A 24,006-nucleotide genomic window follows, 5' to 3' on the forward strand; every position below is an offset into this window, starting at 1 on the left:
AAAGGGTGCTCAACATCATTAGCCATCAGGGAACTGCAGCAAGTATGGCAAAATATTAATATTAAATACATCTAGCTAGGGGCTAGATAGGTGGTTTTTATATTATTCTCAACATTTCTCCATGTATTTGAAACAGTGCATAAAATAAAAAAAGAATCTCCATTTTCTCTGCTCAGGGGATGTGTTGATTATGGACCCTGCTATGGGGTACTGTGAATGTCAAGTGGAGTCTATTATATCAGGAGTTCCCAAAAGTACTTGATCTTGGGGCCCTTATTTTCAAAAAGCGTCTTGAGGGATCAGGGCTCTCAGAACACTTTGGGAAGCAGTGGTCTAAAAGATGATATACTCCATCATCAAACACTCAATGTCATTATTAGCCACCATCCCCAAGTGAAGACACAGACTTAAGGTTCTAAAGGGTTGACCATAGTAGTCGTGCTTGATAGTTAAAGTTAGGCGATTTAGTTCTTTAGGTAGTTCAAAGTTGGTAGGTATTTTGGGGTCCCCAATACCTCCCCCACTTTCAGAAATTCACTAGAAGGACTGACAAAAAGGACTCATGGGACTCAGCATATAGTTGTACTCAGGGCTAAGGCTTATTATAGCAATGCAGTAAGGATACATGGCTGAATCATAAGGGACAATGAAGTCTGGAGGGATCCATGTGCAGGCTCTTTATTGCTCTCCCTCCCATGAGCACAGCACACTCTTCCCTCAGCAATGAAAATGTAACCATATGTGTGCAATGTTTCCGCCCAAGAAAGCCCTTTGAGACTCAGACTTTATGACTTTTATTGGGGGCTGGTCCTAATAGGCACCCTCTGCCTGCCACGTACCAAAATTCCAGAGGCCCAAAAGGGAAGCAGGTGTTCAGCACAAACCACATTGTTTGTACAGCTTAGGCATAGTAAACACTCTTATCAGTTAGGAAATGTGGGAAACACTCTTGAAATCCAAGTTCCTAGATGCCAGCCAAGGGCCAAGCTTGCCAACAGGCCTTTCTAAACCTAACAGTCTCAGGCTTGCTATGTTAACTCTTTCCTACTCAGGAGAGTTGGCTGAAACTCCAGATAATGGAATCAGAAGTGTTAAGGATCTTGATGGGCTAAAATAATGAGGTAAGACCAACAAGGAGAAGCCTATTAAAGGAAAAATGAGAGCCTTGCATTCTAGTTCAAAAGATCAATTACTAGTACTAGATAGAGGAGACCTAGCTTGATGGCAATTATTATGAAAAATACGCAGGGGAATTGCTGTTCAGTATAAATTAACAGCGTTAACTGAGCCACTGGAAAAATTAATGGAATCTTATTTTAAATTGATGCAAGTGTCATGTCCAGATCAATGGAGGTAGCACTCCAATAGTATTCTGAAATGATTGAACATCATTTGTACAAATATATGTATTTTTATGCCTTTATTTTAATACAGAGATAAAGAAAGAAGAGACTTGTAGTGGGCAGTGTGGGTCACTTGGCTGACACTGGCATGTGAGCAGTCTTACCATGTTTGAAATGAGGTTTTAAAAGGTTTTATATGAATCATGGTTATTCTCCTTTGCTCCATTTGGCAGAATTGGGACCAATGGTGGCAGCTTGCACCATTACAGATGCAGAGTCAATACAGAAAGCAATTAGAGTGAACTTACTGGTATTCTACTGTAGACTTATTGTGACTCTAGCAATGGAAGAAAGTATACCATTGTTGTGGAGACAGTGGCCACTGGAGTTGCTGAAAGCAGGGAGAGGGGAAAAGAGGTGTAATATGGGGCATTTTCGGGACTTGGAGTTGTGCTGAATGATACTGCAGGGTCATATGCAGGACATTATATACCCTGCCATAACCCATGGAATGGACTGGGAGAGAGTGTAAACTACAATGTAAACTATAATTTATGCTGTGTATCAGTGCTCCAAAATGTATTAATCAAGTACAATGAATGTACCACACTAATGAAGGAAGTTCATGATATGGGAAAACTGGGGGGGTATGGGGAGTGGGGCATATGGGAATTTCCTCTATTTTTTAAGGTAGAATTTTGTGTGATCTATGTATCTTTTAAAAATAAATAAAAAATATATTTTAAAAAAGCAATTAGAAATTCCCAACTTTGGAATTAGCTGACTTGGTCAGGAATGCATTCCCCAATACTGGAAGTATTCACACAGCTGGATAAACATCTATCACTACACTGGATGAGACATTTTAGAAGATCTGTAGAGTCCCTTTCTATTATAAAATCCTTTACCTTATGGTTTTATTCATTTAGATATTTTCCATTGTACCTATGGCTTAGACTGCTGAATTTTAAAAATAAATAAAAAATATATTTTAAAAAAGCAATTAGAAATTCCCAACTTTGGAATTAGCTGACTTGGTCAGGAATGCATTCCCCAATACTGGAAGTATTCACACAGCTGGATAAACATCTACCACTACACTGGATGAGACATTTTAGAAGATCTGTAGAGTCCCTTTCTATTATAAAATCCCTTACCTTATGGTTTTATTCATTTAGATATTTTCCATTGTACCTATGGCTTAGACTGCTGAATGAATAGACAAAGTAAAGCAAGAGTGATCTTTGCCTAGTGTCTTTGACTTGTATTCTGAGTGTTGCATTAGGACCGATGGCAATACTCACAAGCACCACGTGCTTATTCCCTAATATTTCCTCATAAAGAAGGGTCTTAAATTTAGAGCCAAGACCTTTTTCCTTGGCCATGTTCACACTTGAATTTTCCAACTCTAGAATTAATCCTTTAGGATTATATGGTAAACGTCAAGACACTATCAGTGAGGGACCCTGCTCAATCTTAGATGTGATTCCAGGGGATGCCAGAAAGTTCCTTAGTCCCAGCTGACTAGACCTTCTCAGATTATACCATTAAAAATCCATTCCTCTGCATCTTGGAAATACGTTGACTTTCAGAAATCCCCTAATAAAAACAAATATCCCTGGTGGAAGTAATGCTTTAGTTGGTATAACCAAAATCAGAGGTCTCTAAATATTTGGTCATGTACATTTCAGTAAAAAAAAAAAATGAGCATGTTATATATACATTTTGTATATATACATTTATTTACATATTTCTTGAACTCCCTTGACTCATTCTCATTCATACTTCCTTAAACAAAGTACAGCCTTGTCTCATCTAGCTTTCTGCCTACTCTGCAACAACTATTCCCTGCTATTGTATTTGACTAGAACAAAACCCACAACCATGCTAATGGGTTTCTCTTTAAATTTATACTGCAGGTGTCAAGTGGTCCCTTAATAGAGCTGGGAAATCGGACTATTCTCTCCTAATCTAGTCACTTTCCCTAAAGTGCAGCTCAAACTTTAGCATGCTATAAATCACCCTAGGATCTTGTTAAGTGCAGCTTCTGATCCTGCCATGGAGCCTGGGCATCTGAAATTCTAACCAGCTTCCCGGTGAGGCTGACACTGCTGGACTTGAGTAGCAAGCTCCTCGATGACTACTTTATACTTTAACATCTCTATTCAAACTTCTAACACCTCCTCTCCCATCCCCACTCCCAGCCAGTGATATGCATTCTACTGCACTGAGAAAGCTGCAACAATCAGAAAACTGCTCAGACTAGAGACTCTTTTACTCACCTCCCAACATCTGGATCCGTTTACACTGCGTTCCTACTTGTTATATAAATGAATCATCTGCATCCCCATTTGTTATAGATTGAATTGTGTTCACCCCTAAGGACATGTTCAAGTCCTATATCCCCCGAGTCCCGTGAATGTGAACTTATCTGTAAATAGGACCTTTGCAGATGTTATTAGTTAAGAGGAGGCCAAACTGCATTAGTGTAGATCCTAATCCAGTATAACTAGTGTCTTATAAAGATTGGAAATTTGTACACAGACAGAATAAGACATGGCCATGTGATGGTATAGAGACTTAAGTTAAACCATGGATTGCCGTAAGCCACTACCAGAACCCTACAGGCTTCAGAGAGAGCACAGCCCTGGCAATATCTTTTTTTTTTTTAAGATTTTATTTATTTATTTCTCTCCTCACCCCCCACCCCCAGCACTTGCTGTTTTCTTCCTGTGTTTATTCGCTGTGTGTTCTTCTGTGTCTGCTTGTCTTCTCTTTAGGCAGCACCAGGAACCGATCCTGGGACATTCCAGAGTGGGAGAAAGGTGCTTAATCTCTTGCAACACCTCAGCTCCCTGGTCTGCAGTGGTCTCTTATTGTCCCTCTTCTGCATCTTTTTTTGTTGCACCATCTTGCTGTGCCAGCTCTTGTTTGGGTCAGCTCACCGTACAGGCCAGCTTACCTTCACCAGGAGACCCCAGGAATTGAACCTTGTGTAGTAGATAGGAGCCCAATCATTTGAGCCACATCCGCTTCCTAACTGGTAATACCTTGATTTTGGACTTCTTGCCTTCAGAAATATGAAACAATAAATTTCTGTTGTTTATGTCAACAAGTCTGTCATACTTTTAAAAAACTTTTATTTTCAAATACTTTCAAACTTATAAGATAGTTACAAAAGCATACAAATCCCATACAGAGAACTCCAATATATTGCTACCCCCTTCCCCAGATCCTCAAATGTTAACATTTTGTCACATTTGCTGTGTCTTCTATCCATCCATCCATCCATATTCTGAACACTTGAGGGTAGGTTATATACGTCAAGCTCCTTGAACACTTATTACTGCCATGTACATTTCCTAAGAACAAGGTTATTCACTTACGTAACCTCTTAAGTGCAGTTACCAAGTTCAAGAAATTTAACATTGATAATAAGCTTATAGTCTCTATTCCAGTGTTTTTCATATGTCCCAATAATGTCCCTTTGAGCTTTCTCTCTTCCCTTGTTAGATCCCATCCAGATCATGTACACATTTAATTGTCATTGTCTCTTTAGGTGCTCGCTCTTTTTTTTTTTTAACTGTGGAAACATATATACAACACAAACTTTCCCATCTCAACTACTCTCAAGCATACCATTCAGTGAGATTAATCACATTCACAATATTGTGGTACCTTCACCACTTCCATTACTAAAACTTTGCCATCTCCCCAAAAAGAAACTTTACTCCTATTATACATTAACTACCCATTCCCCCTGCCTCCTGCCCCTGGCAACCTCTACTCTATTTCTGTTTCTATGAGCTTGCATATTCCCTGATATTTCCTATGTAGTTACTATAAGGCTTAAATATAATATGCTATGTCTATAATAATCTCATTTGTTTGGCACCAACTTAGCTGCAATAACATACACAAACTATGTTTCTATACCCATCTGTCCCCCCACTTTTATGTAGCTCTTTTCACAAATTACGTGCTTATAAATTATGAATTCAAAACCATAGATTTATTGCATGTTATGCATTTGCCTTTGAGAAGGAAGTAGAAAGTGAAGTTACAAACTAAAATATAATAGTAATGTCACTTATATTTACCCATGTTATTACCATCATGGAGATACTTATTTCTTCATGTGGCTTCAATCTGTTGTTTACTGTCCTTTCCTTTCAACCTGCAAAACACTCTTTACCATCTCCATTTGCCCGTCTGGTGGTGGCAAACTCCCTCAGCTTTGTTTTATCTGGGAATGTCTTTTTTTTTAAGATTCATTTTTATTTCTCTCCCCTTCCCTGCCCCAGTTGTCTGTTCTCTGTGTCCATTTGCTGCGTGTTCTTCTTTGTCCGCTTCTGTCGTTGTCAGCAGCACGGGAATCTGTGTTTCTTTTTGTTGCATCATCTTGCTGTGTCAGCTCTCCGTGTGTGCGGTGCCATTCTTGGGCAGGCTGCGCTTTCTTTTGCGCTGGGCGGCTCTCCTTATGGGGTGCACTCCTTGTGCATGGGGTTCCCCTACACGGGGGGCACGCCTGTGTGGCAGGGCACTCCTTGCGTGCATCAGCACTGTGCATGGGCCAGCTCCACACAGGTCAAGGAGGCCTGGGGTTTGAACCGTGGACCTCCCATGTGGTAGACGGACGCCCTATCCACTGGGCCAAGTCCACTTTCTATCTGGGAATGTCTTAATCATGTCACTACTATTCTCAAAACCCTCGAAGGCTCCCCACTGTACTTGCCAGAGTCCTTACCAGATCCTACCAAGGTGCTATATGAGCTGCTGCTCCCAAAATCCAGCAATTACATCTTTGACCCAGAGGGATTTTTTCTTTAGAGTGGTCAGGGTGTATCGGAAATATAGCTATGGGAATATTGAGTCAGGGGATACATTTAGTTTGGGTGTCTGAGATATAGTCATAGTTCACAGTTCTGCACAGCGTTAAAGTTACTTCTAATTTTCTTAGTGTAAGCAGTGGCTTCCAAGAGTACTCCTCTTGCCCACTGGCTGATTTGTCTGGAGTTTCAACATGAAGATGCAAAGCCTGATGATGTCTGGTAATATAAACATGTGTTATGGCTCCCAGACCCTAGAAGTATGTGGGTAGTGTGGGAGACGCAATCACTGAAATGTTTGGCACTAAAAGCTAGCATGTGGAAAAATCTTCCAATCAGCAGACATGTAAAATTGTAAGTAGTGTGGTTCGCTCACATCAATACTTATCAAGAGAGAAGTTCTCTCTTATCAGGAGCATATTCAAAAGTGCAGTGTATCCAATTTTAAAACACCATAATTCAGGGTCTTTGGTGTTTATGGTATTTGTCAGGTTTGTAAAATTTGTAATTTGTTATGATTTCTTTTCTCATTCTATGCAAATGTTGAATGTTATGCCTATTTGCATCCCTGTAAATTTGAATGCTTTTTCTTAAGGAGGAACCCAAAAATTATTTAAGCTTCAGGCCCTAAAAATCTGGCTCCACCCTTACTCTGACATCAACTTCTATCCAGTCTTCCCCTGCACACTCCTGTGCCTGCCTCCCACATACAAGTCCTTAGCATCAGCTATGCAGGCCTCCTTGCTCTTCCTTAGACAATCCTGGCATGCCCCTGCCTCTGCACTGAGTCATTCCCTCTGTCTGGAGCCCTTTTCCTCCAGACATCACATGGCTTGCTTTCTCCCCTTTTTAAAAACTTTCCTCATATTTCACTGTCTCCATCAGACCAGCCCTGTTCATTCCTTTTAAAACTGTAGCTCATTTTGTACACACTCTTGAACCTTTCTCTCTTTAGCATTTTCACCTTTTGAGCATAATCAAGGCTACAAGTTTACTGAATGACCACTGGAGCGGGAAGATCTCAAACCCAGGAAGTTGGAGTGAGGCTCTCAAGATGGCCAGAGGGTTAAAGTGGATTATAAAGGCAATTAGGGGATTCCCAAGTGGGGATTTTCAATTTTTCAATAACTGGTTGATACTTAAGTTCTTCATTACATTGGAGGGTCTTACAAAGCAGGAACAGATATTCGTTGGTTAGTATAGCATGCTTGTCCATTTTTTTAAAAGATTTATTTATTTCTCTCCCCTCCACCCCCACCCCCACACCACCCCCACCCAGGTTGTCTATTCTCTGTGTCTATTTGCTGCGTCTTGTTTCTTTGTCCACTTCTGTTGTTGTCAGCAGCACTGGGAATCTGTTTCTTTTTGTTGCATCATCTTGTGTCAGCTCTCCATGTGTGTGGCACCCTTCCTGGACAGGCTGCACTTTCTTTCACACTGGATGGCTCTCCTTACGGGGCGCACTCCTTGCGCGTGGGGCTCCCCTACACGGGGACACCCCTGCATGGCACGGCACTCCTGCGTACATCAGCAGTACACATGGTCAAGCTCCACACAGGTCAAGGAGGCCCGGAGTTTGAACCGTGGACCTCCCATGTGGTAGACAGACGCCCTAACCACCGGGCCAAGTCCACTTCCCTGCTTCTCCATTTAAATAGGCTATCTCTACCTGACCAAGACCAGCTAGTCATAAAATGTTGCAAAAATTGCAATTTTGTTGACACTGTTCCACTCTACAAATTCTCTCCCTTGGCCTGTTTTTATCTTTAGAAAAGTCCTGCCATGTCTTAGAAAGGGGGCTGCTCCTGGCAACACCCAATGCAGGTGGTTGTTTTATTTTTATTTAACAATTGTTATATTAGATAGATGGATAGATAGATTGCTAAATGCTATTAATAACTAAGCTATTATGTTTAATGTTTCTTGCCTGTCCTTGCACACTACAATACACTCAAAAATATTTGTTGAGCGAATAAAACTCTCTTTATATAGTAATCTGTGAATTATGTACACATGTAAATATGTGTATATAAAATACTCCCTTTTGGGAAGCAGACTTGGCCCAGTGGATAGGGCGTCCGTCTACCACATGGGAGGTCCGTGGTTCAAACCCCAGGCCTCCTTGACCCGTGTGGAGCTGGCCCACGCACAGTGCTGATGCGTGCAGGGAGTGCCGTGCCACTCAGGGGGTGCCTCATGTAGGGGAGCCCCATGCGCAAGGAGTGCGCCCCGTAAGGAGAGCCACCCAGCACAAAAGAAAGTGCAGCCTGCCCAGGAATGGCGCTGCACACACGGAGAGCTGACACAACAAGATGACGCAACAAAATGAAACAGATTCCCGTGCTGCTGACAACAACAGAAGCGGACAAAGAGAACATGCAGCAAATGGACACAGAGAACAGACAACTAGGATGGGGGTACAGGGGAAAGAAATAAATAAAAAAATAAATCTTAAAAAAAAAATGCTCCCTTTTAAACAAAAGTGAAAACAATTTCTTCTGTAGCTGAAAGGGAACACCTCACCAGGAATGTGAATGTATGAAGGAAACGTGAATCTTCATTTGATAAGCAATAAGGAAATATTGTAGTGTTCAGTTGTAGATTCCTACTATGAAAAATGGCAGAAGAATTTTCATAGTTGAGTGATATTATGACAAAAGGCTACCTTTCAAATGAAATACCTCATTAACATGGTACTCTGATTAGGAAACCAGAGTATACTATCTTGGCCATTAGTTAGAACAATGAGGAAAATGAGTATAGCAGAAAATGTTAAATGCTTTGAGTATAGGATACAAACCAAACATCTGAAATAGTTGTTTATTAACTTCTTTCTTGTCTGGTATTTTTCAGGGTAATTTTTCCCTGCCTAAGAAGTGAAGATAATTTTTCTACATCTATATAATACCATATCATCAAAGGCTACATTTCTATCACAATGCAGGAGGGGATGGCAACAGGATCCTCACAGATGTTAATTTGGCTTATGTCTCAGATCTTCAGGAAAAATCTTCCTCCTTGTCTTCAAAAAAGTAAGATATAATTAATATCTATATAGTCTCTTGTGTTTTCATACAGCTGCTTCAAAGCAAATTCTGTCACTGTGCAAAGAGCTGAAGAAGAAGTCGTGTTTCTCATTTTGCTGAAACAGAAGGAAAGATTCAGGCATAATGCTTACTGCTTGGCTTAGCAAGTAAACTGGGGGCACTTACATACTTTCCATAGTTCTGTGGAAATTTGAATTTCAAGAACAAGTATCCCCTATGAGGATCAATTGCTGGTAAAAATTGTTGATGTCTAGTTGGTGAACATTTTTGCTCTCTGTTCATAATATAAATTCCTATTTTCAGATTCAGTTCTTGTCTCATCTTGACCCTTGGCAATTGTCAGCAAGCAGAAACTGCCTATTCACAGCAGGTCAGACTGGCAAGAGGGGACCTCCGATGGGTACCAGGCACAACTGATAGCTTGTGGGGCAGAGGGAGAGGGCTGCAGGTGCCAGGGCCTATGAGATTGCTCCATAATTTTCTTCCTTTGTTCAGCCAAGTGAACAAGACGCTAGTCTTGCTGCTTCCACTTTAGTCCCCAGTCTGCTCTCAACACAGCAGCCAGAGGGATCCTGTTGAAAACTGAATCAGATCATGTCACTCCACTGCATCACCTCTACCTTTAAGTTCTCATGTCACTCAGAGTAAAGGTAAAGTCTTTACAGTGGCCTGCAAAACCCTTCTTGACCTGAACCCGTTTTACCTTTCCAACCTTCTCTCCTATTACTCTTGACCTCTCTAACTCTACTCTGACCACAGTTGGTCTCCTTGTTGGTCCTAGAACACACTAGGTCCACGTCCCCCTCAGGTGCTTTGCATCTGCTGCCCCTCTGCCTGGAACTCTCTTCCCCCAGATTTCTATATGGTGCCCTCCCTCATCCTCTGTAAGTCTCTGCTCATAGGTCACCTTCTCACTGAGGCTTACCCTGACCACCACATTTTCATTTGTACCTTCCCCACACACATACTCACTTATAGTATCCCTTCTCAGCTTTATTTTTCTCCATAGCCCTTTATCACATCTAACATTCCATATTATTTTTCTTGATTATTTTTCTTTATCATCTGTCTTCTCTATTAGAATGTAAGCTCCAACAGAGCTTTGGTTTTTGTGGTGTGTGTACTGCTCATTGCTCTAACCCAAACAACTGGATTAGCACTTAGAATACAGCCAGGGCAGCCATCCATGCTGGTTTGCCCAGGACAATCCCAGTTATGCCTGTTATCCTGGCATGATTATTAACAATACCCCAAAGTGTTCACTTTCTGAAGTGTTGGATGATAACATGTATGATCACCCTACACAGAAGAGGTGCTTAGTAAATATTTGTCCCATGACAGGCTGCTCCCTCAGGGCTAGAGGCTTCTCCAGCTGTGGTGCAGGCAAACAGTACTGGGAGAAGAGCAGAACACCTGTTGATAAGAAGCAGTCAAGACTCAGAAATGGTGGCAGAGAAGACCAGTTGGCATTTGGAAGGGTAGTCTTTGGACCATGATCCATCATCCTCTGAGATTCAGGAGCAGAGTTCCAATTCCCAACCAACGAAGAGTACAGTGGGGTCACTGCACAGAGGACTTGGGGACTAGAAGGTTGACTGGGGCAGAAATGCATAATAGCATCCAAAGCAGAAATCCAGCCTTGTGAATTGGAGCTGAAGAGGGCAGCAGCCAGATAAGCACGTGTTCATCTTAAAAATAAGTTAACAAAAGGGCCCTTAATGATTTATTGTCTTAAAGACACACTTGGAACTTTTTACATATATGCAAAATCATTATTTTCTTAATAAAGACTGAAGCTCCTCTTCTATTTACCTTGTTAACTATGACTCTGTCTTCAAAATATATATTTGAATATCCTTTAAATGTATATTTCATATTGATTTCTGCTACTCTTTGTTTTTTTTTAGATTTTTATTTATTTCTCTCCCACCTTGTTGTTTGCACTCTGTCTGCTCTCTGTGTCCATTCGTAGTATGCTCCTCTTCTTTTTAGGAGGCACCAGGAACCAAACCCAGGACCTGTCACGTGGGAGGGGTGCACCCAATTGCTTGAACCACCTCCACTCCCTGCTTGTGTCTCTCATTGTGTTTCCTTCTTGTGTCTCTTTGTTGCATCATCTTGTTGCATCAGCTGACTGCACCAGGCCATTGTGTCAACTCGCTGTCTTGCTTGTCTTCTTTAGGAGGTACCAGGAACCAAGCTGGTACCTCCCATGTGGTAGGCAGGTGCCCAGCTGTCTGAACCACATCTGCTTCCCTGTGTTTCTTTTCTATTGCTGGCATAACAAGTTACCACAAACTTAGTGATTTTAAAAAACATAAATGTATTATCTCACAGTTCTGTAGGTCAAAAGTCTGGGTTGGCTCAACTAGTTTGTCTGCTCTGGGTCCCACCAGGCCAAAATCAAGATAAGGCCTGGGTGTATTCTCAGAGAATTCATTTCTTTCATATTCCTTCTACCTCTCTCCCCACCACTTGTTGTTAGCCAAATTCATTGATGTAAAAAAAATTTTTTCACATTTTTATTAGAAAAGTTGTCAGTTTATTGAAAAATCATGCATAAACTACAGAGTTCCCATCTATTACCCTATTATTAATATCTTACATTAGCATGGTTCATTTGTTGCTCTATAAAGGATCAGAAAGTGTTTTAGGCTTTGCAGATCATATGAGCTCTATTACAACTACTCAATTCTGTCATTGTACTGCTAAAGTAGCCATAAACAATAAATAAATGAGTGAGTTAAAAAAAAAAGAAAGATAAGGCCGGGGCTGTTATTACAGGCTTCAAAGTCAGCAGCAGTATGTCTAGTCACTCTCATGCTTTGAATCTCTCCGACCTCCCCTTCTACTGCATCTCTGAAGGACTTTTCTGCTTCCTTCTTCTGCTTTTCAGGGCTCATTTAATATACTGGACTCACATAGATAATTCTAGGACAATACCCCTAATTTAAGGCTAACTGCTTAGTAATTTGAATTACATCTACAGTATCTAAATTGTTGTTTTATTGAATAACCAGTAAATGGGAATCTTGGTGGGAGAGGTCACCTTTAGAATTCTGCCCACTATACTCCCCCTGTTTTAAACCTGAATTGCCTTCCAAATGTTTATTTTCAGTCACTTAATATTTCTTTACTTGTGAGTATGGGGCCCTCCCTGCCTTGCAGTTCCCAAAATTATGCCTGTAAAAGTGGTAAAAGGGGTAGGCAGAATCTTGGGTTGTAACTAAGGAATAAAAGAACCAACAAAACTAACATGGCGAAAACTGAGGTATAAGAGTCTCCAGCTTCTGGCTGGCATTCATTCCCTTTATTCCTTCCCACAAGCAGAAGGTTTAGTAAATAGCAAAATCATATTACAAAAATAAATGTCCAAGGTTCTTATTTACAAGATAGGATACAGGGATAGGAGGACATGCACAGAGCTCAGGAACCTCCAGCACAAGAGCATAATTGTCAAAATGGTGTGCCCAGGAAATGACTGTTTGGGCGGTGGTATTCGCAAAACCAAGACTCACAAGGTGCAAATTGCAACAGAGTGAGTATGGGTGAGGATGCTAAAAGTGGTTTTCTCTTTTTAAAGTGATTTTCCTTTCTAAAGAAGGCTTCTTTCTGGATAATGAAGAGAAAGGAAACACTAACTTAATCTATGGTGGGGCACCTGTCTCTTAGACTACCATATTGCACAGTAAACTAAATGAGACAACTATCTTGACCCTGAGGGGTAAAGGTATAATGTAAAAATACCAGAGATGCCGAGTTGCCTTTTATATATACTGTGTTGGTGATTTTCCAAAGAGATCTGGGCACAGAAATCTTTCATTCTAGATGTCTATAAACAAGACTTAATTACCTAACAGCAAATTTGACAATTTTCTGTAGAACAAGGGTTTCTCATTGCCCAGAATTTCTGGGGACATTTTTTAACTATATCAATCTAAGATTATATTTAGTGCCCTGTGTCAGGATTATTTTTAAATATTCCCAAAAGATACTGATCAATGTCATCATTTCTCTACCCCTATTGAAAGCCACTGAGGACAGCATGTTAACTTCAACATTTCATCCAAATTTCCATCCTGAGTTGAATATATTACTAAATCATTCAACTGAGGCCCTTCAGATCTGTCAATGTTTCACTTGTGACCCAGGGTGTGGAGGACAGGTCATGTGAGTAAGAAATGTGGAGGGCACTATGGAGGACAGTGTTACCAATTTGGCTGCTAAATGGATAGTGTCAAATAAAATCAAGCAACAGTGAGCCCTGTCTTTCTCTACAGTGAGCGTCCCCTTTGGCTGACCTTGGATGCAAGGCTGGCAAGCTGCCCAGCCCATCAGAGAGTGAAATAATTTATTGTAAGTGAATGCAGGAGTAAGAGGGAATGGAAAGGGTCAAGGACAAGGTTGAACTCGTATATCTGCTTGCCTCTGAAAAGAGGGGAAAGAACCATGTTTAGAAGAATTGAGACTTCGTCCTTTTTATCCTTCCTTCTTAAATTAAGATTGAATCCTTTTTTACAGAGGTAGTATTTTTGATTGATCTGGAAGCTCTAAGACCAAAGTAAATGACTTTTCTTGATGTCTTTATATTCAAAATTTGGCATACCCAAATAGCAACTCCTGAAACCTATTCTAAGAGCTGCTTTCACCAGAGCTCTGCCATTTCCAAACTTTGCAAGTCTTGTAGCCTCTCTGTGCCTCATCTGTAAAATGTAAATATAATAGTACTTATCTCATAGGAATAGTTTAAGGATTAAATGAACTCATAAATGTCAAGCACTTAAAATTGGGCCCGGCACAGGACAAATGTAAATTACTGTTGTTTTGTTGTGGTTGTTTTCCTTGCCCTTGGTCCTCCACCTCTCACTTTCCATCCCTCACCATACACAGACCGCAAGCCCCTTGAGCTTAACTAAGGGAGAAGGCAAAAGCTATCAACTGGATATAAAATAAACATTGAGATTCCCCAAAATGCCACATCCCTCCCGCCAAGCACAGTACCTCCAGCCTTCTCCCACTGACCATGGGTTTACTAACAAAATGTTGGGAAGGTGAAAGGATATCAAAGAGTTACCTTTAACAGTCTGGAAATGTGCCCTTTAGCCTTTAGAAATTAGGAAAGTGGAAACTAGCAAAAACAAAATTTAAATCATGTCAACATAATGCACAGACAATATCAGTCAGGATGGGCCAAGTCCTGTTCAGTAAGAAACTCAACATTGTAAAGTCATACAACAACAAGAGCTTATTTCTTGTTCACCTGGCCAGTCTGTCATGGAGAGGCTAAGGCCCTAGTCCACAGCTTCTTTCTCTGGCTGACTTAACGTTTATGAAGCAGCCAGCATCTGGAAATTTGCTGTACGGTCTCCACGGGCACAGAGAAAGGGAGATGGGACGAATCATGCACTGACTCATAAAGCTATAACTCAGAAGGGAGCCACTTTCACTCATACTCCTTTGGCTAAAACATGTCAGAAATCTCTACTTAACTTGAAGAGGGTATGGAGAAGGGCACTGCTACTGGATGTGCTCCAAGAGCACTGGAATATTTGTGAACCCTCCTAATGACTACAAACAGATAGATTGATAATGCTTCTGAAATAAAAGGCAAACTTTTTAAGTACTTTAAAATGTGGTGAAGGAAGCATCCCAACCTGTTGAGAAATTTAATGAACAACAGTGTGAGAGGACCACTCTCATGTATTTTGCTAATGTGAAAGGAACTCTAAATTGGTTTTCAGGCCCTGGGTTACAAAATGGTTCCCAATGAAGGATGCATACAAGATGGACACTCTGTGTGCTGACACAATCAGACTTCAGGCATGCGCAGCTTGGAGAAAGAAACTTAAAGCCTAGAAGAGAAATAGGACTGAGAAAAAGTAATCTAAGCTCTAACCAATCAGTAGCAAACAAGTTTTCTATTGCCTCCATGTTCTAATTAGCCTCTAGTTCCAACAGAACTCACCTGACAACCGCAATCCTTTTTTTAAATTATAAATTCCCAGTGCCCCCAAAGGTTTTGGAACACTTGCTTTTCTTTGGTGTTGCCAATTTGGGAATTGTTATACTGCTAATAAAAACACAAAACCTCTCCTTTCTTTCTATTTGTAGTAGCAGTGTTGTAGACACTAGATTGGTCCAGTCTTTCTGGAATGCAGTTTGGCAGTAGCTATAAACTACCCAGAGGGAGGTCTAGATTTACAATTTCTTAATTGGTCTTTCTTCATTTTTGCAAGTGGCTCTCACTGTTCTGTGCTTGTTATATGCTATTGGGGATGTTCTTTATATCAATGGTAAGTATATGAAAATAGCTGTAAGGTGTCAATAATGCCATACTCACAAATATATATATATCCTTAAAAAGCCATGCTCCACTCTCTCTGATAATCACACTATGGAAAATTGATTATTATTACAATGAGACAATGTACAATCCTTAAATATTAAGTTTGCATTTGTTGTAGCAGGGGGTTCACCAACAGGTATGTGATTAGACTGAAAAATATTTTATTAAAAATTCCCAGAGGAGCATTTTCTTGTCACAATGTTCTTATTGATTCAATAGGAATAAGTTTCATGAACTAAATCACTCAAGGAATTTTTTTTAGAGCTACATTCAGATTGTTTCTTTTGGATGAATGTTTTCAATGGCCTGTGTGGTTTTTGCTATCCAACTTTTTAAAAATAAAATTTTATTGAAGTATATCATTCATACGTGAACATACATAAAAATAATTATATAGTAAAAGTTGTGAATTTACATAACATTCATATCATCATACAGGGTTCCCATACATCTCCCTACTACCAACACCCTACATTTGAAACATTTGGCACAAATTATGAAAACACATTGCCAAAACATCACAACCAACTATACCCCCCATCCTACATAGGATGCATTCCCCCCCAACCCATCCTATTATTAATGCCCTTTATTAGTAGTATATATTTGTTATCATTTATGAGAGAGCGTTCTCATATTTGTCCTGTTAACCACAGTCCATCATCCACCACTGGATTCCCTGTGTTATACAGTCCCATGCTTTGTACAATCCACTCAAAGTGTACACTTAGTAGTTCTCATTTTCATCACAGAGTTGTGCTGTCATCACCTCAGTCAATTTCAGAACGTTTTCATTACTCCATGAAAGAAAACTCCTATATCCCTTATACCCCCCTACTGTTGTCCCTTAGAATTAAAATACTATCATCTTGCCATTGCTTCAAAATATTACAATATTACTGTTAACTGTCATCCATAAGTTACATTAGTTGTGATTTCCCGTGTATCACCATATTCTTAGCACTTTGTAAAAGAAGAACCTTCTTATATTTATACTATTAACCATGATCTTCGACCACTACTGAAATGACTGTTATACATTCCTTCGATTATTCCCTAGTTTCTTTTCAATTGACATTTATGCCCACAAACTACCCCTTTCAGCCACAGTCATATTTATAAATCAGCAGTGTTAGTAATACTCACTATAGTGTGTACTATCACCTCTTTCCATTTCCCCACTCTTACAATTGACCTTACTAATAATGCTACATACATTAAGCATCAGCTCCCATTTTCAACCCACATTCTATTTCCTAGTAACCTATACTCTAGAGTTTACCTCTGTGAGTTTACTAATCATACTTTGGTCATATTCGTGAGACCATATGATATTTGTCCTTTTGTGTCTGACATATTTCATTCTACATATCATCCTCTAGGCTAATCCATATTGTCATATGCATCCCAATTTAATATCTTCTTACAGCTGAATAGTACTCCATTGTATGTATATACTCCATTTTGTTTAGCCATTCATCAGTTGATGGACACTTGGGCTGGTTCGATAGTTTAGCAATTTTGAATAATGCTGCTGTGAGTACTGATATGCAAATGTCGGTTTATGTCCTTGCTTTCAGTTGTTCTGAATATATTCCTAGTAATGGGATTGCTGGATCATACGGCAGTTCTATACTCAGCTTCTTGAGGTACTGCCAAACTGTCTTCCAAAAGGGGCTGGACCATTCTACATTCCCGTCAACAGTGAAGGAATGTTCCTGTTCCTCCATACCCTCTCTAGCAATAGTAGTTTTCTGTTGTAAGCCCCCTCTTGATATAGATGTGGAGTGGACACAACCATTCTAAGGTCCACAGGATGGAGGAATAGAGTATGAATTAAAGTGGACTTACTGATATTCTATTCATGAACTATTGTGATTAATAATCGAAGAAAATGTGGCATTGGTGTGGAGAAAGTGGCCATGGTGGCTGCTGGGGGTAGGGAGTGGGAAGAAGAGATGTCATGTGGGGGCATTTTTGAGGGTTGGAGTTGTCCTGAGTGATGCTGCAGGGACAGTTACCGGACAGTGTATGTCCTCCCATGGCCCACTGGGTGGACTGTGGGAGAGTGTGGGCTATGATGTGGACCATTGACCATGAGGTGCAAAATGCAGTGAATGTTTCATGATGATTGAGGAGGTTGTTGTTATGGGGGGAGGAATGAGGTGAGGGGGGTGGGGGTCATATGGGGACCTCATATTTTTTAATGTAACTTTAAAAAAATAAAGACAAAAAAAACAATGTTCATTCTATGAGGTGTGAGATAATATCTCAATGTAGTTTTGATTTGCATTTTCCTAATAGCCAGTGATGTTGAGCTTTTTTTTTTCATATGCTTTTTGGCCGTTTGTATTTCCTCTTTGGAGAAACGTCTATTCAAGGCTTTTGCCCATTTTTTAACTGGGTTGCTTGTCTTTTTAGTGTTGACTTGTATGATCTCTTTTTTTTTTTTTTTTTTTTTTTTTTTTTTAATTTTTTTATTTTTTATTGACTTTGTAATAATATTACATTAAAAATATATATGTGAGGTCCCATTCAACCCCACCCCCCCACCCCCCCTCTCCCCCCCCCCCAACAACACTCGTTCCCATCATCATGACACATCCATTGGATTTGGTAAGTACATCTTTGGGCACCTCTGCACCTCATATACATTGGTTCACATCATGGCCCATACTCTCCTCTATTCCATCATGTAGGCCCTGTGAGGATTTACAATGTCCGGTGATTACCTCTGAAGCACCATCCAGGGTAGCTCCATGTCCCGAAGATGCCTCCACCTCTCATCTCTTCCTGCCTTTCCCCATACCCTTTGTCCATTATGTCCACTTTTCCCAATCCAATGCCACCTCTTCTATGTGGACACTGGATTGGTTGTGTCCATTGCACCTTTATGTCAAGAGGAGGCTCAGATTCCACCTGGATGCTGGATGCAATCCTCCCATTTTCAGTTGTAATCACTCTAGGCTCCATGGTGTGGTGGTTGTCCTTCTTCACCTCCATCTTAGCTGAGTGTGGTAAGTCCAATAAATCAGATTGTAGGTGCTGGAGTCTGTTGAGGCTCAGGATCTGGCTATCACATTGTCAGTCCAGAGATTCAAATCCCCTAAATATATCTTAAACCCCAACATTAACTGCACCTCCAGCACATTAGCATGAAAGTCTTATGAAGGGAGATCCCATCTGAGTCCAGATTCATCACACATAAACACCATTTCCAAAGAGGGGCCATCTGCCCTGGTAGTTAACCCCATCAGCCATGACCATAACTCCCATGGGTCTCTTTAGCCCTCAAAGGAACCAATATCTGGGGGTTGTATCTGCTTTATCTGTCTCTCTGACTCTGCTCAGTTGTGCATGAGGGCAAACCTTCTGCCAGCCTCCAGACTCTTTTTTAGAAACTCGTAGCCATATAAACTCATTTCTCCTTTCCATTTCCCCCTTACTTTAGGTCAAACAGCATTTTAAAGTCATGGTATTTTATGTAGACATGGATATTCTGCTGATCCGCATTGAACCTTCCGTATAAGGTCATTTTCCAGTTGCATCATCAGTTGGTAGTTGATAGTGGTCCCTCGTTGCCAGGGAGGCTCATCCCCGGGTGTCATGTCCCACGCTGGGGGGAAGGCATTGCATTTACATGCTGAGTTTGGCTTCGAGACTGGCCACATTTGAGTAACATGAAGGCTGACAGAAGGAAATTCCCAGGCACAAAGTTGCTCTAGGCCTTGTTATTATTTTGGGTTTATCAGCTCACAAGCATAGTCATTAGTATCAGGGGCTCACTGTTGAACCCTCACTCCCTCCCGGTCCCCACCACTGTACCTGGGAGACTGTCGCTGCTCCCCTAGGGACCACGACAGAGCACCACTGGCCGGGAACTCAGTACCCCCCCTACTGTGGTTTTTAATTGTTGCCACTATGAGTATATCCAAACATTACCATGCACCCTGGACATATGTTCTGTACAGCTCCCTGTCAGTCATATATCATCTGTCATTGGTATCCCATACCAGTATCCCTCCATTGCCATTGTTGAAACACTCTGTGATCCAGAACTCCCCGAAATTTGAAGCCCAATATAATGTCATGGTCCCTTACTAGGGAATGGCATATAGCGATGAGTTTAAAGGATAGATAAAGAACTTGGATAAAGTTAGATAAAGAACTTAGATAAAGAATGTTGACTTGAAAAAATTCCACATCCTATTTTTTTCTTTTTTTTTTCCCCCCCCCCCCCCCTAATTATTCAGCTTTTCTTCACAGGAGTCCTAGACCACAGCAATGTATATATATAATATACAGCACTCCCACACATCCACCAGAAAACCTTTTCCCTTCCACAGTGATACTCTTACGCCCTATTCATATCATATTTACTTAAAGTGATGTACAGAGTCTGAGACATTAGCTTTCTAACAAGGTGACATCTGTATTTACATTATGGTGCATACTTTAGGATACACAGTTCTTTACATTTTTAGTTATCCTATGTTTTACATTATGGTTTACATTATCAGTCTGTCATCTCCTATATGTTATGGTGTAATATTACATGTTTTATATCCATCCTTGTGTACTCTCAAGAAACTCCTCTCTTACCCCCCATTTACTTTGGTTCCACACATTTAACGTCCATTTTCCCTTCCACCTTAGTGCCCTCAGTGATAGCCAACCTCCGTTTCCTGAGGAGCCACTTCCAGAGATAGATGGAATAGTGTTCAGGGCCTAACTTGCTCAACTGCCCCAATGCCCTGGGAGCCACCCTTTCTCTCGAGGGATACAGTTCCCTCTATTGGATGGCATTAGTCCTCCCCAGGATGTGGGTCCACCCCCACTCTCACTACTTGGGTTTCTACCCCATGGTGTCACCCACTCTGGCAGAATGAGCATTTAGACATTCCCCAGGAGCCCGTCCTGCATCAGACCCTCCCCTCCGAGCATTCTAAACAGGTAACCCTCTTTATTATATTTTGATATGATTTTCTCGGCATTTTACTCTCCACCAACACCTGACCCTCTCCTGGTTCGTATGCTACCCCTCCCTCCCCCCACTTTTGGGCAACGTTACCCACCCGTCCCTCCCCAGCCACCCTCAAACCCGCAAAGCCCCAAGCAAAGGCAACCCCTTGCCCCCCTTTTATCTCTTCTTTGTGTTCATACTTACCACCATCTCGTCTTAAATTCCACCCCTGCAGACATCGGCTCATATCCTTCCTCCACCCTCTGATTTCCTGCAAGCCTATCGTTCAGTCTCTTGCTATCTAGGGCAGCTTGTTTATTTCATATCATTGAGGTCATGTAGTATTTGTCCTTCAATGTCTGGGTTGCTTCACTCAACATAAGGTTCTCAAGATTCATCCATGTTATCACATGTGTTTGTAGTGTGTTTGTTCTTACAGCCGAGTAGTATTCCATTGTGTGTATATACCACATTTTATTGATCCACTCGTCTGTTGATGGGCATTTGGGTTGATTCCAACTTTTGGCAATAGTGAACAATGCTGCTATGAACATTGGTGTACATATATTGGTTTGTGTTCTTGTTTTCAGTTCTGCTGGGTATATTCCCAGCAGTGGTATTGCTGGGTCATATGGCAAATCTATGGCTAGTTTTTTGAGAAACCGCCATACTGTTCTCCAGAATGGTTGGATCCTTCTGCATTCCCACCAGCAGTGGATGAGTGTTCCCCTTCCTTCACATCCTCTCCAGCACTTGTATTCTTCTGTTTTTTTCATAGCTGCCAATCTTATGGGTGTAAGATGGTATCTCATTGTGGTTTTGATTTGCATTTCCCTGATAGCTAGAGATTTGGAACATTTTTTCATGTGCTTTCTTGCCATTTGTATTTCTTCTTCGGAGAAGTGTCTGTTTAAGTCTTTTTCCCATTTTTTAAATGGATTGTTTATCTTTTTATTTTCAAGATGTAGGAGTTCTTTATATATGCAAGTTATAAGTTTCTTATCAGATATCTGATTGCCAAATATTTTCTCCCACTGTGTGGGCTCCCTTTTTACTTTCTTGACAAACTCCTTTGAGGTGCAGAAGGCTTTAATTTTGAGGAAGTCCCATTTATCTATTAGTTCTTTTGCTGCTCGTGCTTTTGGTGAGATATTCATAAATCCATTACCTATTACAAGGTCCTGTAGATGTTTCCCTACACTGCTTTCTAAGGTTTTTATGGTCTTGGCTTTTATATTTAGGTCTTTGATCCATCTTGAGTTGATCTTTGTATAAGGTGTGAGATGGTAATCCTCTTTCATTCTTCTACATATGGCTATCCAGTTCTCCAGACACCATTTGTTGAATAGGCCACTCTCTCCCAGTTGAGAGGGTTTGGTGGCTTTATCGAATATTATGTGGTTGTATATGTGAGGTTCTATATCAGAGCTTTCAATTCGATTCCATTGGTCTATATGTCTCTCCTTATGCCAATACCATGCTGTTTTCACCACCGTAGCTTTATAGTATGTTTTGAAGTCAGGTAGTGTGATTCCTCCAATTTCGTTTTTCTTTTTCAGTATGTCTTTGGCTATTCGGGGTCTCTTTCCTTTCCAAATAAATTTCATAGTTAGTTTTTCTAGTTCCTTAAAGAAGGCTGCATTGATTTTTATTGGGATTGCATTGAATATGTAGATCAATTTTGGTAGGATAGACATCTTAATAATGTTCAGTCTTCCTATCCATGAACAAGGAATAGTCTTCCATTTATTTAGGTCTTCTTTGATTTCCTTGAACAATCTTGTATAGTTCTCAGTGTATAAGTTCTTTACCTCTTTAGTTAAATTTATTCCTAAGTATTTGATTTTTTTATTTACTATTGTGAATGGTATTTGTTTCTTGATTTCCTCCTGATCTTGCTCATTATTGGTGTACAGAAATGCTACTGATTTTTGCGCATTGATCTTATTACCTGCGACTTTACTAAACTCATTTATGAGTTCTAGAATCTTCGTTGTAGATCTCTCAGGGTTTTCTATGTATAGGATCATGTCATCTGCAAATAATGAAATTTTGACTTCTTCCTTTCCAATTTGAATGCCTTTTATTTCTGGTTCTTGCCTCAGTGCTCGAGCAAGTACTTCTAAGACAATGTTAAATAGGAGCGGCGACAGTGGGCATCCTTGTCTTGTTCCTGAGTTTAGAGGGAAGGAGTCTAGGATTTCTCCATTGTAAACAATATTGGCTTTAGGTTTTTCATATATACTCTTTATCATGTTCAAAAAATTTCCTTGTATTCCAATCATTTGGAGTGTTTTTATCAAGAAAGGGTGCTGTATTTTGTCAAATGCTTTTTCTGCATCAATAGATATAATCATGTGATTTTTTTCCTTCAATCTGTTTATATGGTGTATTACGTTGATTGATTTTCTTATGTTGAACCATCCTTGCATACCTGGGATGAATCCCACTTGGTCGTGGTGTATAATTCGTTTAATGTGTTGTTGAATACGATTAGCAAGTATTTTGTTAAGTATTTTTGCGTCTAGGTTCATTAGAGAAATTGGTCTGTAATTTTCCTTTCTTGTGATGTCTTTGTTTGGCTTTGGTACTAGGGTAATGTTGGCATCATAGAAGGAGTTGGGTAATGTTCTTTCTGTTTCGATGGTTTGGAATAGTTTCAGCAGGATTGGTGTCAGTTCTTTCCGGAATGTTTTATAGAATTCACCTGTGAAGCCATCTGGCCCTGGGCTCTTCTTAGTTGGGAGATTTTTAATAACTGATTCTATCTCTCTGCTTGTGATTGGTTTGTTAAGATCATCAATTTCTTCTTTTGTCAATATGGGCTGTTTATGTGTTTCTAGGAATTTGTCCATTTCCTCTAGATTGTCATTTTTGTTGGAATATAGTTTTTCAAAATATCCTCTTATGATAGTCTTTATTTCTGTGGGGTCAGTGGTGATATCGCCTTTCTCATTTCTTATTTTGTGTATTTGCATCTTCTCTCTTTTTTTCTTTGTTAGTGTTGCTAAAGGTTTGTCAATTTTGTTAATCTTCTCAAAAAACCAGCTCTTGGTCTTGTTTATCTGTTCAAGTGCTTTCTTATTTTCTATTTCATTTAGTTCTGCTCTTCTCTTTGTTATTTCCTTCCTTCTTCTTCCTGTTGGGTTACTTTGTTGTTGTTTTTCTAATTCCTTCAAATGTGCAGTTAGTTCTTCAATTTTTGCTCTTTCTTCTTTTTTGATATATGAATTTATGGCTATAAACTTCCCTCTCAGTACTGCTTTTGCTGCATCCCATAAATTTTGGTATGTTGTGTTATCATTATCATTTGTTTCAAGGTAGTCATTGATTTCTTTTGAGATTTCCTCTTTGACCCACTGTTTTTCTAAGAGTGTGTTGTTTAATTTCCAAATCGTGGTGTGAAATCTGGGCTTCTTTCCCTTGCAAATCTCCAGCTTGACTCCACTGTGGTCAGAGATAATGTTTTGTATGATTT

The 24,006-nt window shown here is 40.2% G+C and overlaps 1 protein-coding gene across 2 annotated transcripts in view; it reads left to right on the top strand.

The window, feature by feature from the left end:
* Positions 1-24,006, top strand: part of PRRG1 (proline rich and Gla domain 1) — a 202,835-nt gene that overhangs the window by 24,538 nt on the left and 154,291 nt on the right. For both annotated transcript variants that reach the window (XM_058291957.2, XM_058291956.2), the window contains one exon: positions 9,026-9,204. The gene's annotated coding sequence lies outside the window, so the exon portion shown is untranslated. The remainder of the gene's footprint in view (positions 1-9,025; positions 9,205-24,006) is intronic.

This window comes from Dasypus novemcinctus, chromosome X (genome assembly GCF_030445035.2).
Source record: "Dasypus novemcinctus isolate mDasNov1 chromosome X, mDasNov1.1.hap2, whole genome shotgun sequence".
NCBI classification, from domain to species: Eukaryota; Metazoa; Chordata; class Mammalia; order Cingulata; family Dasypodidae; genus Dasypus; species Dasypus novemcinctus.